This window comes from Grus americana, chromosome 23 (assembly GCF_028858705.1).
Source record: "Grus americana isolate bGruAme1 chromosome 23, bGruAme1.mat, whole genome shotgun sequence".
In the NCBI taxonomy this organism is placed as follows: Eukaryota; Metazoa; Chordata; class Aves; order Gruiformes; family Gruidae; genus Grus; species Grus americana.
Genome location: NC_072874.1, coordinates 6856623 through 6874950, shown reverse-complemented (window position 1 = coordinate 6874950; position 18328 = coordinate 6856623). Strand labels below are relative to the sequence as shown.

The 18328-nt window shown below is 47.5% G+C and overlaps 1 protein-coding gene across 7 annotated transcripts in view; it reads right to left on the bottom strand.

Moving 5' to 3' along the window:
* Positions 1–18328, bottom strand: part of HIVEP3 (HIVEP zinc finger 3) — a 326648-nt gene that overhangs the window by 102015 nt on the left and 206305 nt on the right. For 5 of the 7 annotated variants that reach the window (XM_054802485.1, XM_054802484.1, XM_054802483.1 and 2 more), the window contains one exon: positions 15755–15849. The gene's annotated coding sequence lies outside the window, so the exon portion shown is untranslated. Of the gene's footprint in view, positions 1–15353; positions 15382–15754; positions 15850–16104; positions 16267–18328 lie in introns of those variants that run through there. The other 2 variants (XM_054802487.1, XM_054802489.1) reach the window with 2 other exon arrangements.

The following is an 18328-nucleotide window of genomic DNA, read 5'->3' as shown; positions in this document are numbered from 1 at the left end:
GTGAGGGAAAAGAGTACTTCATGAGCCAAAACCAAAGAAAGTTAATGTATTATACTGCAGCAAGAACACAGCATCTTCAAAACTTCCCCCCCCACACACACCCTGAAGTGTGAAATCAGAGCTTTTTTTTTTTCTCAGTAATGCTTTTTGCTCATTTCCTGCCTGGCCTCATACTCTTATAACAATGAATCAGGATTAATTAACATCAATGTCAAGATTAAGATCATGCCTAACCAGGACTTTCTTGTCATCTTCTAGGGAATTAAACTAAAGCCCACATAATTATGGACTGACCACACTTCCAGGTTGGGCTAACTCCCTTCGCCTGTGGGGAGCTGGTGCTTTCAGGTGAAACCAGGCTGCCACTTAGCAGAAATCTCTTGCTTTGGGGAAACCCAGACAATCTCCCCAAGTTGGTTCTTTGTTTTCCATACACCTCTTATAAACCCACCATCGCCATTTATTTTCACATTCCCAGGCAGGAAGCAAGAAGCCTGAAGCTGTGCTCTGAGGCGAACGAGATGCACTTTCCACATAAGATACGGCAAGCCACAAACAAGTAGAAAAAGGAAAAACAAGTCCAGCAGTCTATGGTACTCTGAAATCAGTGATTAGCGACTGAGAAGGAAATTTCTCTGGATACTCCTCCAAGTATAAACATCTGACCTTATCAGGCTCCATATTCTCATAAGGTCATTCACTATCAATTGATCTATGAACTTCCAGGTAGCTTTTTGTGAGACCAAGGAGACCAGAAGGTCTTGTATTTCTCATCTTCTGGGCATTTGCTCAGCAGGCTACTGCAAGTTCAGACAAAGGTTTTCAGCAAAAAGGTGATATGAAAGGGTGGGATGCAACCCCACCAGCCATCTCCCTGTAGGACGTGTCTCCTCAGACAGGCAGGTCGAGCCTCTCCAGCCTGGCAGGGATCCACGCAACAGCCTCTTCAGCCCAGACGGTGCAGCAGATAGCTGCAGCATCACAAGCATGGTGATGTCTTGACTTGAAGACCCTCAGGAGATCTGCAGCTCCCCCTCCCTTCCCAAGTTTTGTATACACATTATAAACACAATGTTCTGAAAAGAAATCTGCTGTCAAGCATGACATAGCATCTACGGCAGTTTCTACAGCTATTCATTCATCTTTCCCACAGCCATATCAACAGTGTATCGACAACAACAGAAAAATTATTCATGTGGCACATTTCTGGTGCGCGTTGGTTTTATTTTACTCCAGTAGAGTATTTTAGATGTTTTTTCAAGATGTTAAAAAAGCATGACCTTGGCCTTTAGAAGTCATTAATGACAGAGAGGCAAAGTAAGTCAGAGGTGTGGGGAACTGTTAGGCACTTTAACTTTTTGATACTTCTGCAGAGTAAAAGTACTCTGCTGAACTAAAGGAAGTGGAGCAAGGCTATGAACTGAGATTTACCCAAAAATTCATGAGACTTAAGTTTAGGATGTAATCAGTGTATAGGAAAGAGCGTAAAAAAAGAAAACACAATCTCTTTGCAGAATACTGGCCTCCATCTCTGAGCAGAAAGCATATAGGCAGTTGCTTCAGTAAAAACTAAGATAGCCAAACATATGTACTAATGACTTATTAAGCTACAAATCTTTGCTTAATCTTCCCAGCAGTGCAAAATTAAGATTTTCACTTTCCAACCTCCAAAATACAAATATCCAGGCTCCTCCCAAGACCGAGCAACAAGAAAGCTCACACCACCCTTCCACCCCATCACCAACCAGGGGAGATCACACCTCCTGCAGTTCCCTGCAGCAGTCTGCACAGTCACGCTGAGGTCCAAAGCAGAAACCAGAACCTTCTGGGGGGGTTTAATGCTTTAGCAGCCTCACAAAGCCACTCTACAACAAGATGAGCTCTGTTTGCCACAGTGTGGTCAACAGATGCACATCTCTGCATTGGATGTGCTAAAATGCCACAGTATTTTCATCTCACTGGTCAAAAGCTCCCACATATTAGCAATTTCTATGCTACCACTCACTTTCTTCAACCTTCTCATCTCAAGGACCACACAAAAGTTTAACCTTGAACACAGAATCCAAGCCCAATTGTAATTTTTAAATTCCACTCATGTCATAGATGCAATTTATAGAGAGTGCAGCTGGGGGGGGGGGGGTGAGGGTGTTGCCTTATGACAGAGGGAAAAAAAAAAAAGTACCAATTCTCTTCTGTGCACAGAAGTTCTGCTGTACTTTTGCTGGATGACACACCAAAGAACCACAACTGCACAGCCCAAAGGAGACAAACGGCTGATGCAAACGGAAAACAATGCAGCAAAAGGAAGTCATTCTGTAAGGCAATTACTTTGTTCTTTCAGGGGCTTTTTAGGCTATCTTCTTTCCATAGAAAGTTTCCACTACAGTTATTTAAATGAAACTCGTGTATTTTTGTCCTCAAACCCATGAGGTTGCATAGCAGGAGCTCTGCTGAAAATCAGTAAAACAAAATATAATTGTGCACAGGTCCAGGTTCTTTGGCCAGAAACATAAAGAAAGCACAAGGAATGGCCAAAACCAATCAGTGAGTGATTTTTCTTAAACTAAAACCTGAAAAGACCTCAAGATATCATTTAACAAAGCCACTGGAGAAGTTTTAGGGGTGACACAACTGTCTGCAAGAATGTGAAAAGTGAGAGTCCAAAGATACCTGCACAGGCAGATACATCTTCATGGGATGGGGCAAAACAGGGAGAGAGAAGAGTTGAATGAACATTAGGAAATCCCTCCACCAAGAGTCATCCCATCACTCAAAACTTGTCAAGGCTGGACAAACATCCTCACAGGCTGGAAATGCTCCTTTTCAGGATGCAGATTTTCATTATCATCATCTCCATTTTGGGCTCCATCGGACTCAGACATGGGGGAAAACAACACCGTGCAAGAGGAGTGCAGCCTGGGTCAGAGCTTCAAACCTGAGCCTGAACCTCCAAGTGATTTTGGGACATCCGTGCCAGTCTCCGGTGCGCTGCCGGCCTTCCCCCGAGCGTGCAGATGGCTGAATATTGAAGCAGCTTTTGCTTCCTGGCACTGTGCAGCATTGCAGTGGCACGAACACAGCATATAAAAGACCATTTCTGCAGAAGATTTACAATCCTCCTTTAAACCCTCTAAAGGGGTTAAATAACACGGGGAGCATGGGTTTCTTGTGGAAAAATGACTCACAGGAAGGATGGCAACAATGCACTGCTATAAAATATTAAACATAATAGGTCTCTCTGCCCTGGACTGAAAGAATAAAAAACAAGGTAAGTGGACCTGTGTTTTTCTCCTGGTTCTCAAAGTCACTAATGGCCCTCTGGGTCTGCGAACAGATGTCAACAGCATACTGCAGGTACCACAATTTACTCACTGCAAATTATTGCCTGGCATTTAATTAAAATTTTATTGTGGCGATTCCCATCAGCTCTCTCCACAGCACCAAACGGAATGGACTGAAGAGAAAAGTGGATCTTTTGGAGTAAACAAGCCCAGTTCATCAATAAAATGCCATAGCTCTGAAAGGGGAAAAGAAAGCGTGTGGTAAGAGGTTTGGTTATCTGACATTCTTGCTCTGTGCAGGGGCCCCGCCGTGCTGTTCCCAGCACTGGTACCTGATCAGAACCGGCCTGAAGTCAGCTGTGGGACAAGTCCAGCACATGGATCGTATTTTTCTGCTTGGGCTCATCGGGGGTCACACAGGATGCTGTTAGGAGTGGAGCATGGAAGAACTGGTCTCCGTTCTCTTGTCCAGCTTGGGAGAAAAGCACATTTACTACAAAAAGCTCCTTAATTCGCAGTTTCATTTCCCACCCCACAGACCTTTTAGGAACAATCTCAGCCTGGTGGGAGGATCTGTCCACCTAATGGAGACTCCTCAATGATTTGTGCTTTTTTTTTTTTTTCTTTCCCAAAAATGATGAATGACCATTCTAGCTCCCATTATAACAGTGGGAGGCATCAGGGAGCTGGAGGGACCTAGTTCTTTCAGTGGATGAAGCAAAGGGACCGGATCTGCTCAGTCCCTGACTGCTGCTCCATGCACTCCACTGTGCATAGTTTCATCTGGGGGCTGGATGGGAGCACAAGATCACCTTTTCTCCTGTCTTGCACATTTTTCTGGGGGCTTTTATAAAAGCCAGTAACTACAAGCACAAGGGTGGGAGACCCAGCAGCTCTGGGGCTTGCACACAAGCTCCCATCTATCCCAGAGGCTCTGTCAACTGTCAGGCGTGCAGAAGTTCCATAAGTGCCTCCTGCTGAAAAGGAAGAAGAAGATCCCCCAGGTACCACATCAGATACCTCCTGGATCACAGATCCATTGATCCTGAATCTGTGAGCAAAACAACACAGCCAGGGAAGGAAACAGTCACGTCCATGAAAGCTGATGCTTGATAGCACCAGATTATCCTAAACCTCAGTGTCCCTCCAGCAGTTGAGGCCAACCTTGATCCTTCAAAAAAGGTGGGGGAAAAGCCGAAAAACAAGACAAAACCGCCCTCCTGATACCTGCAGACATCCACTGGAAGCCCTGAAGCACAAGACCCAAGGAAAGCAGAGTTGTCACACCAAGCTGTGAGTGATACGGGATGGTAAGAAAAGCAATGGCAACCCCTCTCTGTCCACAGCTGGGGGAGAAACAGGCTTATGCACACCTCAGCTCCAGGGCCAGGATGGATTAACACCATCGTCTGCCCTACAGCTCACAGTACTACAGAAAACACAGCTCTTTGGGCTTAAATCTAAGGGTCTATGAAAACCTGAAATACCCAGGGGCAAAGAAGGTATTAGCTCTTCTCCAGAGTCTCAGGGGTTAACACAGGCACAGCTGAGCTGCTCCAAACAGAGCTGCAAACCTCCCCCTCTAAAGGTATCTGTTGGTCCTTTACCTCCCCTTGCAACTACTTTGGGAAGTCGGGGGAGACAGAGCTAGAATGATGGATGCAAAATTAAAAGCTCGATAAATAATTAATCGCTGAGGTCATCAAATTGTACGAATCTGTCCATCTCGCTCTCCACTCTCCTGTTAATAAGAGGAGTCTCTGTTTCAGTGGTGGGTGAAGTGGTCCTGGAAGAACCATAATTTCTGCTTGCCGCTGCCATGAAGCTTGTACTGGGTGCCATATAAATCAATAGTAATAAATCATTTGCTGAATGCTGTAAAGACATTAAGAGTGTTAAGCAAACAGAATGCCTCCAGAGATCCCAAAATAAAGTGAGAGGCGAGTTTGAGTAACTTATTAAGGTAATTATTAAAATATGCAATCGCAAAACATCAAATATGTATAGCACAGACAAAACCTCCTTTCCTCTTTCCGGTGTCAGCCTCTCCACAAATGCCAATGAAAAAGAGCACTCTTAAGTACCACAAATAAAATACCGAGCACACATGAAAGCTAGCAAACCCACCTCACCGCTCGGCCACCATAACCCTTTCTGTTCCCCTTGTCTTCTTCCTCTGAGTTTTGCCTTCAATGGTGAACCCCCTCAAGCTGGGACCACGTGGCCAGTTTTTCCAATAGGTGCAATTTCTAGTATGTGATGGTGTTATTCTGATTATAAATAAGTGATTAATGACAGTGAACATGAATGCCCAGAACGGAAGAAGTTTTCCCCACGGTTGATGTGCTGCATCCTCCAGAGACAGGCTGTGGAGCGAGGTGACCTGATGTGGTCCAGCGTGTCGGCGTCAGGTCCTTGCGCTCCGACCAGCAGCAATGGCACGGTCCAGTCTCTGCACAGGGTCAGATCAGCTGCTTGAAAGGGCATAATGACACCCCGCCCAGGACATGAAGCACAAACAGAAGATAAATATTAGGGGGTTTTCTACATCTAAGGAGGAATTGGGGAAATTTAACAGCTCAAACTGTAGTTTATTAAGGGTTAATAGCTAACGTTTGCACAAAATACCAGTGCTTCACAGCCTCATGCGAGTGCTCAGGACCTCTCTGCTTTGTGCTGCACCTACAAAATGAGTATTAAAAGTTCTCTGGAAGTTTCTTCCTGATTTGTGAACAGTGTTGTTACCATATCCATGCGGAAATGTCATGTTATCTGTGAGGAATACCACACCACTTGGTTAAGCACCGGCGTATCACTCTGTTACTGCCTCATGCCTTACAGTAAGTGCAGACTGCCCAGCACTGACAGTGAGCTGGCAGCAGCAGATGACTGTCCTCACCACTGTCTTTGGACATGGGAGGACAACAGCGTTGGGTCCATGGCCTGCATGGCATGGGAAGCGCACGCTCCAGCTGCACGCCATCCTCTCCCTGCAGTTACACACGGTATGCTTTTCTCCCCAAATCCTGCCTGCACGTCAGGCGTGCTTCACCGCACACAAATGTGCAGCATGGAAACTCCTGTGCCTGCAGAGCCAGGGTGAGACCCCGAGAGCGGGCTCCCGGCTGGAGGTGGCTCCTCCACCAGCGGCGGGTCCAGGGGCTCTCCCACCCACACCACAGCACGCAGGAGATGCTCCCACATCTCAGCACCATGGCACATCAGCATCCCAAAGCCAGCCTCAGCCATGCAGTGAAGCCGCTGCGGTCTTCTCTTTGTGGCCACAGTGGAGTAGGATGCCCACAAATGTATCTAAAAAAACCCTCTCACAATAATTCACCTGAATCTGTAACTTCTTGTATTTCTCTAAGACAGGGCACAGACCATCATTGCTCTACAGGCAGATCCCATCTACAAACTTTTTTCCTCTTCAAAAGAAAATCTGACTTTTTTTTTTTTTCCCTGAAACACCATCGTACAACACAGCATCAGAGTCCAAACACCGAACTGCCCCTTTTTGAGAAAACTAGGTGCTCTTCTCTGCTATTTAACATTAGCTGTTTCTCGACTCCGTAAGAAACACAGCCAGTAAAAATCTCCTGAAAACACTGTTCCCAATTAAAGCGAGCCCTTATGAAACCAGTATCACAGCCACTTGCTTAATATATTTCTCCCTAGAAGAACTTACAGTGTTTCCTTGATGAACCCCCAAGCATAACAGTTTCCACAGTGATTACAGAAAAAGCAGCGGTGCCAGAAATAACATTGTTAAATGGAAAACATCCCCTGCACTTACTCTCACACATGCACACACCCATCGAGTGCAAACGGGCTCACCGGCACCGGGGACGATTCCTCATGGCAACAGCCCAAGCACCAAATAGCCACCCCACTGCAAATGCAAAGGGAGATGGAAATTGAGTCAAAATACGACTTTTTAAGTAAGTATCTTGGTGATGGCACGTAGGTACGGTCTGCACACAGGCATGCAACAGCATACCCTTGAATAGAGACAGAATCCGTGACCATATTTCAACAGCAGCTTCCTAAGTACAATATTCAAAATATTTTGCCTAGCAAGGTGGGACAAAATGACCGCTCCAGATGGTGTGTTGCACCTTGTGAAAGGCAATTTTAGTTCTGATACAGACGTGGTGCAAAAGCAGGAAAGAAAATTACCCAGTACCGGCATTTCTCTAAACCACCCCCCCTCAGCACTCACATTCATTCAGTTATTTGAGGTCTAAGGCATGCAAAGCTGCAGTTTCCATTCGCGTGAAACTGTGTGTGTATTTTCAGGGCGCTGCTGTGCTCTTCCCCGCGCCGGGCTGCGGGCAGCCGGCTCTCTGCACACTGGTAGATGGGGGTTGCGGGCAGCGCTGTCTCCACCGCTGCTGAGACTGGACTGACATCTCTGACTTTCCTCATTTCTTTACCAAAACAGAGAGATGGCTTTCAGCAAACACCTCTCCAAAGCTATTTTCTGCAACAAGTGCCCTCACAAGCTTCACAGTCTTTACTGGCTTATTGCTCTCAAGAAAAGCACAAAAATAACTTTTTTTTTTTTTAACCTAAACTTTTTGCTCACCACCAGGGCACCAGTTCCTGCCCTCTCCCCACACCCCTCACAAGCATCGTCTTGTTTTTATTTCTCTGTCCCCATATCCTTTCAGAGTCCTCACCAGCCAAGAGCCTTGTTTCGCCTGGGAAGAACTCAACACACTTTTCTGTGTAAAAAAGGACCAGGTTTATCACCTTGATTTGCATTAGAAATTATTAAAATACACAACCAACCTACTGTTCACTTAGGAAGGTATCGCTCTAATTTAAGATGGCAAAAATGGGTTAAAAAAAAAAAAAACCAACCCAAAACCTAAAAACAATGTCCAGCTTAGATTTTTTTATGATGGGTTTTGTGCTTGACACATCCACAACCTGAAGCCTCCCGGGACAGGCCAGATACCTCCCCAACTGCCAGAAAAGACTTATTTCCAGTTCAGAAGAAATGGGATTTGAGGATTTCTATTATATTCACACACTTCACTTCTGCCTTTACACCTGTTTACTTAAAAAAATTTAACTGCTGGTTTCACATTTTGGCATACTATCTCCTATCTTCTGAATAATTCTGAATTCTGATTAATGCAAATATGAACGCAAAGTATTTTCTAACTTTGCAGCAAATCCCCACAGGTGGATGACAGATCAAAACACGAAGGCAGCAGACCATGTCTACGGCAATGAATTACAGGCAGAATCAAAAAGCAACTATATTCCATGGAGACTATAAGGCAACCAACACCTCATCTGGGACTTTCCCTTAACTTCTTTAAAGACCTAAAACCTGCATAATGCATAATAAAACCAACACTGCAGGCTTTTTTTTTCAGCAGAAAAACAGCACAGCGCTGCCTTAGGGTTATGAAAAAATTCTTTAGTTTGGCAGTAATGGTTTTAGCCTTCCTCTCTTTACTGTTTCTGAATGCAAACGGCGCCATTCAAAGCAAGTTTGCAAAAGCAGCAAAGGTTCAGTTTTAATAAATGCTCCTTGACTTAAAAACGATTACCTTCGTAATGATACAAACCACGGCACTAAACTCATTAGACAGTGAGTCATTACCGTAGGATGCTATCAGATGTGAAGATCCAGCCCGTGCTGCTGGCGGGTCGACTCGTACGGTGTGAGAGGAAGATCTTAGGCGATTCTTGGATCTCTTTTACCCATTTCGGCAGTTTTTTGAGCAGTGCTGAAAAGCAATAGCTTCCCCAGGCTAGAGTGCTCGTGAACCGTAACTGTGAATCTTTACCATAATATGTTTTCATAGTTATTTGTAGTCATTCACTGTAGCATGAAGCACTTAGAATATTATTTAAAATAGTATCAATTTACTTTTATTTAGCATTTTTCACACTGGTGGAAAAAACTCTGTGGTGTTTTACAAACTGCTGTGGAGGGAGTGTGGCAATGCTCCTGGGAGGGAGGGAGAATATTTTTAACCCCATTTTACAGAAGTGGGAACTGAGGCATGCACTTTTCCACAGAAGGATATTGGCCAGAAACACTTCTGAATTCTTGCAGGGTAACTTCCAGCAGAGATCCTCACTTCCAGAAGAAACGTACACTTATTCCAGACTACAGTGGTCACACTGTTGTGTCCCGGCCAATTTTCTCACGTAAACAGAGCGGTGAAACGGTGGGGAAGAGTGGTTTCTCTTCAGGTTTTGTTAATTTTAGCCTGAGAAAGTCATGAAGGAAATACCTGAGCACTACAGGCAAGTTTGTGGGAGGTAATTAAACACCCAGCTCGACTTCCCTTCCAACTCAGAAAAGCTTCACATTCTTCTGTAGATATCTACAACTCTATTTTTTGCACTTGGTTCTAGCCTGACCTTTCATTGCACTGTTTTGTTCCAAAGTCAAACACTCCGCATCTTCAAAATGAAGGCATTTTTCATCTAAACATGACCAAAACTTTGCTTCCCTCTTTAAAACGTGCAAAGACCACACACATTTTTGGTGGGTTCAAATACACACAAGAACGCTTTGTCCTGCCCCTGCCAGCCCTGACAACAGAAACCTCCCAGTTCAGACCAGCAGTCCAGCTGGGACGCCAAGAGACCTCAAATTTGAGTAAAGAAATCCCTTAGCTGTTTTCATGTGTACAAAGAATAACTGCTGTGAACAGCTCTTCTAAGGAGAGCCATTCCAGAAACACCACGCAATGCTCGTCCTCCGGAGGATGCATCCCCTTAAGGACCAGGCATTACCTCTCCATCCTTCCTCTCGCCCAGGCAGCTAGTCACCCTCACCTTGTTCCTCCGCAGCTGATATAACCCAATGTGGCCGTTCTGCCTCCAAGGGAGTTTATCAGATTTACACCCCTGTGGCAATAGGGTGGTAACTGCAAATTACCAGTCACAACCGAGTCACCCCTGGCCCAGCCCAGCAGCTGCTCTTGTTTCACAGGTGGCGGGTGCCATCCAAAACGTGAACTTATGAAACTTTTTCTTTTTTTAATTTCTGCTCAACTCATTTTAGACCCATCTTCAGTTTTTCTATAGCTTTAATTTATGTTAGTAAATCTCCCCAAAAGGAGATTTAAAAAAAACAAACACAAAAAACCAAACTGAATAAAGGGCAGGAGGGAACACAGGAAACCTGTGGGCAGCTATTTAAAGAGTCAGTGATGCCTCATGGAAAACTCTGAAACACATTCCCGTTAGTGACAAACCCGCTGCCTTGGCCCCAGGTCACTCACTGCATCACTTGGGGTCCTCGCTGCCTCACCCTGAGCAGCAGGGAATGGGGAGACCTTTTCTAATCCAACACCTTTTCCTGGGCATCTCCCAGCAGCTTGGGGCAGCAGGAACCAGCCAAAAGCCCAGGGCCCAGGGTGTTCCTCCTAAACTCCTTGAAAGTTCCTAGAAGCTCTCCAAGTTTCACAACCTATTTTGTGAACCCTGTACCCCACCACCTAAATAACAACCACTCATTCCATTCACCTTCACCAATGGTTGGAGACGGCACACCATCACTTCCAATAGACCTCTAAAGCATTCAACCCCCAACTTATCTTACTACGTTACTTTTGGGGAGCACGTGTCCAGTCACACACTTACCTAGTTGGCCTTTTAACCCAAGACCATACCCTACCCTGAGTCGGGAACACAAGCAGCTCACAACGCAACAGCCCTTGGGTCCCTTCATCACCGCTGGCTCACGGTTCATTGTGCTATTCTTGATAGATGGGGCTATCAAGAGAATAATCATACACCTGAAGATGAAGAAGGCCAGTCCATGTATAACCGAGACTTAAATCTACTAGTAATTCTTACGAAAAGTGACAGTAGGTGGTTATAGAGTTAACAGTTCTGTCTGGTTTGTGCCTTTTGAGTTCTGCTCCAGGACAGACCATGTAAGCAATGCAGAAGTTGGATTTCAATCTGGACATAGAGGCGTGGCAGTAAAGACTTCAGGAAACTACTACACTTAAAACCAGGTTTGCTGGGAAAAGGGCCAGGCTCAATTTTATTGGATTCTCCTGAGGTTTCCCCTCTAAACTGCACCACCAGATGAGGGCTCAGCAAACCCCTCCAGGTCTCAGTGCATCTGAGAGCAACATTAGCAGAGAAACCCAAATCCTATGTCTGAATTCCACTGGATCTAGCCAATTTTTGACACACTTTGCCTTCCTGCCTAAAATCTGTAGGTCTAATGGAGAAGCAGAGCAAAATAACTGAAACCCCAAAGCCTCCCAGGGCTGCAAAGCCTGAATAACAGTTTAATGAGTAGGTGACCCTCCAAAGTCCAAGGAAGGAACTAGGGAAGGGCTGGATAAGTCGTGTGGATCTGGAGACTGAGGAGCTGCTGAAACTGAAAACCTCATTTGCACAAAAAAGATTTTTATATCATCAGTGTATAATAAGGTTTCCCACAGTGCTGAAGATCCTCTACTCTGAGTTTGTACCAGTGGCTGACCCACCTGCTCGCCCCTACAGTGATGCTCTGCAAGCGCTCTGTGCCTATATGAGACAATACACGAGCTTCAAGGCAGTGAGGAACAAGCAGTCCTTGCTTACAGCAAGCCCATTTTGGGAAGGTAGGAAAACTTGATCTCACTCATGGTTTCCTCTTCATTATCCCTGCTTAAAAGTCGCTGAGCAGTTCCCAGAAGGAAAGTGTCCCCAAACTTAAATTTCCGTACAACCGGAAAAAAAAAAGAAAAGGGAAAAAAAAAAAGGCTTTACAAAAATACCATCTAGATGTATTTAAATGGGTTAGTTTCTGTTCTTCTTAGGGAAAAGACTTCTCAGAAGATTTCCACACAGTAAACACTCAGGAACATCTGTTCTCATCTATTCAGCCCTGCATGGCTGATTTCCTCACCTTACCCTGCTGCACGTGCAACCCCTGTTCACCTTCTCAGAAAGCTCAGACAAGTGGCAGTAAGTGAAAACCCGTGCTACACGAGCTACTCACAGCCTGGACTTCCTACGGAGGAGGGGCTGGGCTTGGTTCAGAGCTTTGCAAAGAAAATGAGGCATCGTAGAGGATAAGTAAGATTTATTGCACATTTACTTTCACCAAATGTTTTTTGAATGACTGAATAATCCCCTAGTCCCTTTAACACAGGCCCTCCCTGACACACAATGTGTCTTTTGATGCTCATTAAAAGGTTCACCTTATGCAGGCATGTAATTAGAGCTGGGCAGGATAAAAATCTCCATTCAGATTACTGCACCGATTATAGAGACCGAGATCCCAGCTGACTGTGCAAAGCCGGCCTGGGAAAGACCATTTTCTTCAACTGAAGTCGTGGCACAGCGGGAGCACTAATCACAACTGTCCTCTTGCAAGGTGGTCTCGGCAGAGCCCAGGAGAGGGAGCACCAGTGAGAAATCGGCCCGGATTAACAGGGGAAAGGTGGGAAGAATTCAGCAAGTGTAATGGGCAGAATGGAAAACAGAATAAATATTTCCCTGCATCCCAACCGGCCCTACTGACTGCAGATCCCAGCAGAGCTGTAAAGATCTGCTAACAAGCAGCCTTTTTAAAGTCAGAGACAATGGTGTTGAATGTATATTTTAAATAAATTGCTTTCCTTTCCAGTGGGGTTTGAGATTTTTTTTTTCCCCCGAAGTTTGAACCCCCTTGCCAAGAAACCAAATGCTTTAAAGCGCTTTAGAAACGGCGAGTCTGCTGAAACACTTTGCATTCAACATGTGCAGCCAAATGTGGCCAGAAGTTATGACGGCAGAGCTCCTCCGAGCACAGAGTCAGCAGGAACCTCAGTGATTAGGGGAGACGGAGGAAGCCGGAGGAAAGCCAGCTTTCCTAACGCAGAAGGAGCTACCCGACGTGGCCGTGGGACTTTGCCAGTGACGTATGGCAAGGGAGTTCCCAGGAGCCCCTCATTAATGACCTGCCACCCAATCAACAGGATGGCCACGGTGATTTCCCCAGCCGGGATACACTTCCCTGCTCTCTCCGATTACTGCTAAACCATCCATGTCAGCGATGCCTTATCCCCACCGCTCAGGAAAGGTTTCTCAACAGCGCTTTTGTTGTTAACTTCAGAATAAATATTATTTTCGAAACCGTTTCTCCGGGGACTCACCCCACCGGATCCCTGTAGTAGTCCCCCACATCCGATCACGCTCGCACACGCTGCAACTACGCAAGCTGAACACTGAACTATTCTTTTGACGGCTGCCGTATATTTTTCAAGAGCAAACTCCAAACATTTCTGAGTTTGTTCGCCCCCAGGTCTGCTCTCTCCTCCACCCCGGCTGCAAGAACATGCTTTTGCTCAGACAGGAAAACCAAACGAGCAGAGCCTGTGGTCCTGTCTCTGCTTTTTCTGCCACACGTGCACCTGGGCAGCCCCTCATGGGGCGGGGGGGGGGGGGGAAGAAATCTTGTGAGGGTCCCTTGTTAAGATGCTAAAAGCAGTAGAGAAGCTGCAGCGGGACACATGAATGTTTCTGAAATGGATGGTGTCCAACATGGAGAAATTAGAAGTGCCCAATGTGGATTAGGATGAAAATGGTCAGTCACAGTGAGTAAGTCTTCCTTTACGAGCTTCTCCGGGAGAGGAGAGGGCTCCTCAAAGGCATTTCTCAGGGCTGCACTGCAATTCTGTGTATGCTGAACGCGTCCCAGAGGACACAAAGCCCAGACCTGCTGCAAGCAGTTTAGTGGTAACACATTCATTAATTAATCAGCTAGTAACTTCTGGAAGTTTTTACTTTGATGCACAGTTTACACAAGTCCTCTACAGACTTGGTTTTTCCTTTCCTTAATAAGGACTGCGGTGAATCCTTCACCAGCCCAAGAAGCCCGACAGCAAGCCTTGGAGGCAGAAGGCTTTTCTTCTCAGAAGCAAGTCAGGACAGCACATACCAACCCCCACCATGTCCTACACCAGTATCTCTGCATCCTCCACTGAAGGATGCTTCTCTAGGGATGAAAGAAATCATATTTTCAGGAGCCCTTCAGTTAGACCTGTCTGCTAAGAAAGGGAAGGCAGGAAGGGGATGGGGACAACGAGACTCACTGAATGAGCCAAGTGAGAATCACAACATCCCACTCCCCACGAATCTCACCTATTCTTACTGGGAAAACGCACTCTGACCGCACTGTGAACATTTTCCTACAAGAATCGGAATGAAAAGTTCCTTAAGCACTGAGATAGTGAGAAAAACACGACAGTCCCCAACAAGCACAAACAGCTTCCTAGGGGATCGCTGAAGCCAAATAAAATAAGAGTGATAGGAGTTACGATGAAGAGGCTATCAGGACATCCAGACAGCGAAGGTTAAAACTGGCTCTGCGCACTGACACTAATAATCTTTCAACACCAGGGAAACGAAAAGCCTGTAAGCTACAGGTTATCCTTTAGCAGTGGAGCGGGGTTTGGATTGTATTGCTCACACCATAAATCACCGTGTCAGCTGCCCCAGCCATTTCCACTCGCCAGAGTATATCTGGGTAAAAGTGCCAGGCGCTTTGACGATGGTCAGCCAATTAGCAAAAGAACGAGGAGGAAAAAAAATAAAATAATGCACGGTGCCTTTTTCCAGAATAACAATCCATGTATTTGCATAGAGCAGCTCAGCGCGTGTCTGCATTTCTGATCACACCTCTGGGTGCATCAAAAGCGTTATTAATTTCCATTGAGGAGGATTAAGAAGCTTAAATCGTTAGCACTCATTTAGTCAGACTTAATGCATTTCTAAAGTTGCCTCATTTTATGCTGATGTGCAGGTGCCAATCAGCAGCGAGAAACAATTAAAAGAGATAAAATGCCTGAAGGGTCAGCCCCAGGTACAGGCCCTCCTTCTCTGCATCCAGCAGGTTCAACCTCCTCACCTGCCTGCAGAAGCCCAGCAGATATTTTGGACTCTGGGTTGGGAAAGTCACTTTGCTGGGAACTCACGCAGGGATTTTACTTGCGCAGCTTCTCGCTGGCATCACGTGTCGCCCAAGAACAACCCCTCCGCTCCCCACTTGCTTTCCTGTACAAGTGATAAGGAGGAAATCCGTCCCAGACAGACAGACAGACAGCTCACCCCTGCCACATGGTGCAGCCAGCGAAAGTCCCCAGCTCGCAGAACCTTAATTAGAGGTGGCCGCCAATTAAGAATAGAGCTGCAGTTTACGCCTGTGCCAGTGCAGGCACCCGGACTGTCTGGCGGCGGATCAAGAGAAACAACCCCTCCGTGTTTACAGTGTACAGTAGCCCGACATCCAGTAACTCCTGGTTACTCATTGCAGTGACCTCATCAGCGAGACATGCCCGTGCGTTACAAGTGCTCTTAATCGCGCCTCATCGGCTGCTCTTCCCTCTCAGCACTGACCACGGCTGAATCAAGAAAAAAAATAAATAAATAAAAAAATCTATTTTAAAGCGCGCACACCCCCCCCCGCCCCCAGCAGCGAGTGCCTGGAATGAAGCGATCGGATTCGTTACCTGCACATGCCCCCCGCACTGCAGCCGCGGCTCTCCCATGACTCTGCCCGGTGAGAGGTAGGGACCCTGGGACTCCAGGGGGATCTTCTGCCGGGCTGCAATAGAAAAGGTTAGTTTAAAGCTCCTTATTTGGGCAGTGATGTAAAGGGAAGTTGTTCAGGCAGCGCCACCCCCTTTTTCCATTCACTACACATTGTTTCCTGTTGTCAAGCAGCTGCTGTGGCTTTCGGCACAGACAAGGGAATCCTTCAGCCCCCGGCTGGCTCCGGGTGTTGCGGAAGGCGCTGCCGAGGCAGCCCGCTGCCCGATCCCGGCTGCCCACGCAGGAGGCGGGGGGGAGCGAAACTCACCCGGGCTGGACCACAGGAGCGGGTCGGAGACGGTCGTCCCCCGCCCCGCACACGCCAGCGCTTTCCATCACAAAAGCGGCTTCTTGCCTGCAGGAGCCGGTGCCGTCGGAGGGCGGGGGGAGCCCGGCTGCCCCGGGGCTGAGGGGGAAGGAGGGAGCGGGCTGCCGGCACGACGCTGCCAGCGCGGCTCAGCCCGCCCCGCCGCCTCCCTCCCCTCTCCATCCCTCCCTCGCCGCCTTCCTCCCCCACATCCTCCTCCCCCCCCCTCCCCGCTGATCCAGGCGCTCCCCCACCGGCGCTGCCCGCGGCAGCCTCCCCGGGCGGGCGCATCACGGGGGGGACCCCGCTCCGCTTCGCCCCGGCCGAGCGGCAGGAGCCGAGCGCAGCCCGCCGGCAGCCCTTCCCTCGGGCTGCAGTTTGGGAGCGGGAGTGGGGGGAACATACAGCCCCGGCCGCCGTGGGGGGGGTGTGTGTGTGTGTGCCATCCCGGAGGGGACCCGTGACCATCCCCCCGCGGCTGCAGGACGGACCGGCGGGGCTACCCACGCAGGGCCGTGGCGGGGCCAGCCCACTCCCGCCGGGGTTTCCAGCAGAGGGGAACTCCGAGCTCACCGGCCACGTCCGCAGCCGAGGGCGGGCGTGGGTCGGCGCGGAGCGGAGCGCGGGGCGCGGAGCTGCCCCCGGAGCCCAGCACCGGCACCGCCGGGACCCTGCTCCCGCTCTAACCGCCTGATGTATCCCCGAAACGCACGCCGTTTTGTTGGGGGTTTTATTTATTTTTGTCTTTGTCTTTGGTTTGTTTGTTTGTGGTTTTTTGTTTGGTTCTTTTTTTTAAAGTTCTCCCTGCCGTACCAAACTGAAAGCCCGAGCCTTGCGCTAAAAGGGGCAGACAAAGTGCTCCTTCACACGGCTGCAGGCAGGGCAAAAGGATCAGGCAGGCGAGATCCGCAGAGCGTGTCCCTCGTCCACGGGGGATGGCAGAAGGGCTCCGTGGTGTTTGTCCCGGCTCCCAGCGGGACCCCGGCTGCGGGCAGCCCGAGGCGAGCTCAGAGCACAGGGCGAGGTACCCCTGGGTTTGCAGCCGGGCGGAAGCGGGCTGGGGACATTTAAAAGAAAGCAGAAGAGTAGCCTTGCATCCCAGGCTGTGTTTACATTTAAAATATATGTGCATATTCAGCAAAATGTTTTGTGCGTGTTCTGCAGTCATTAGAAGTACCACTGTAGATAAGGTTTTATTGGCAAAAATGAGAACTCTTCCAAGGTTACTTGTTTTGCTCAGCTCATCAGTATATGCTTCATAAGCTTGTATTGGCACTACATGGTGTACCTGGTAAAACATTCTGTGGTGAAAGCAGCTATACCCCATAGCTGGCATGGCCATCCTAGCAAAACTGCATCTGAGCCCTCCTTTCCTAATGCAGGCTACACAAAAAACAAAACAAAACAAAAATATCACTAGTTAAACAGGAAAAAAAACCCCATACCCCAAAACCCCCATAGATTATTACCAAGCCTATGATTCTATCTAACTCCAGACTTTATAAAGTCAGAGTTAAGCAAAAAAAGTCACCTAACGATGAAATGGCAATGTGAGGTCTCTATGATGGAAAGAATTACACTGGCAGCCAAATGTGAAATTTAGCAGGATGGGCTTTTTGGGGTGAGCATCGACAGGGTTGTCATTTCACTCAGAAAACAGCATGTTGCTTTTCAGGAGAATTAATGATTGGGAACCTGCTATAGCAACACCAGTCTGGTCCATCTCCAACCAGCCACAGAGCAAACTCCGTGTAAACTGCATCCCCAAAATGCTTCTGGTGCTAAAATCAAAGTAAGTGCATGTAGCACATGCACTTTCTATGAGCATATTATTTCCTCAGTAGCCCAGTTTCACACCCAATTTCAGCTTCTCTCATTCCAGACAGAAATGAGAATGACAGCATGATGTAAAAATGCTTCCTAGTTTTATGTGTTTAATTTTGCTCCCATGCTGCCACAGTCTCCCCCCTCTCCCTCAGCCTGAGTCACTTTGGTGTAAGCAGGTGCAGTTGCTTAAGGCCTTAAAGGAATTGTACGGATGCAGTCAGACACGGGATATGCTAATGGGCCCACAAGGACTTTCAACCAGTGCACATGGAGTGGCCTCTACCCTCCCAAACCTCACTTGATAAACACTGAAATTGGGTGTGTTTCCCCCTTGAGCGAACTTTCGCATCGGGCTGGC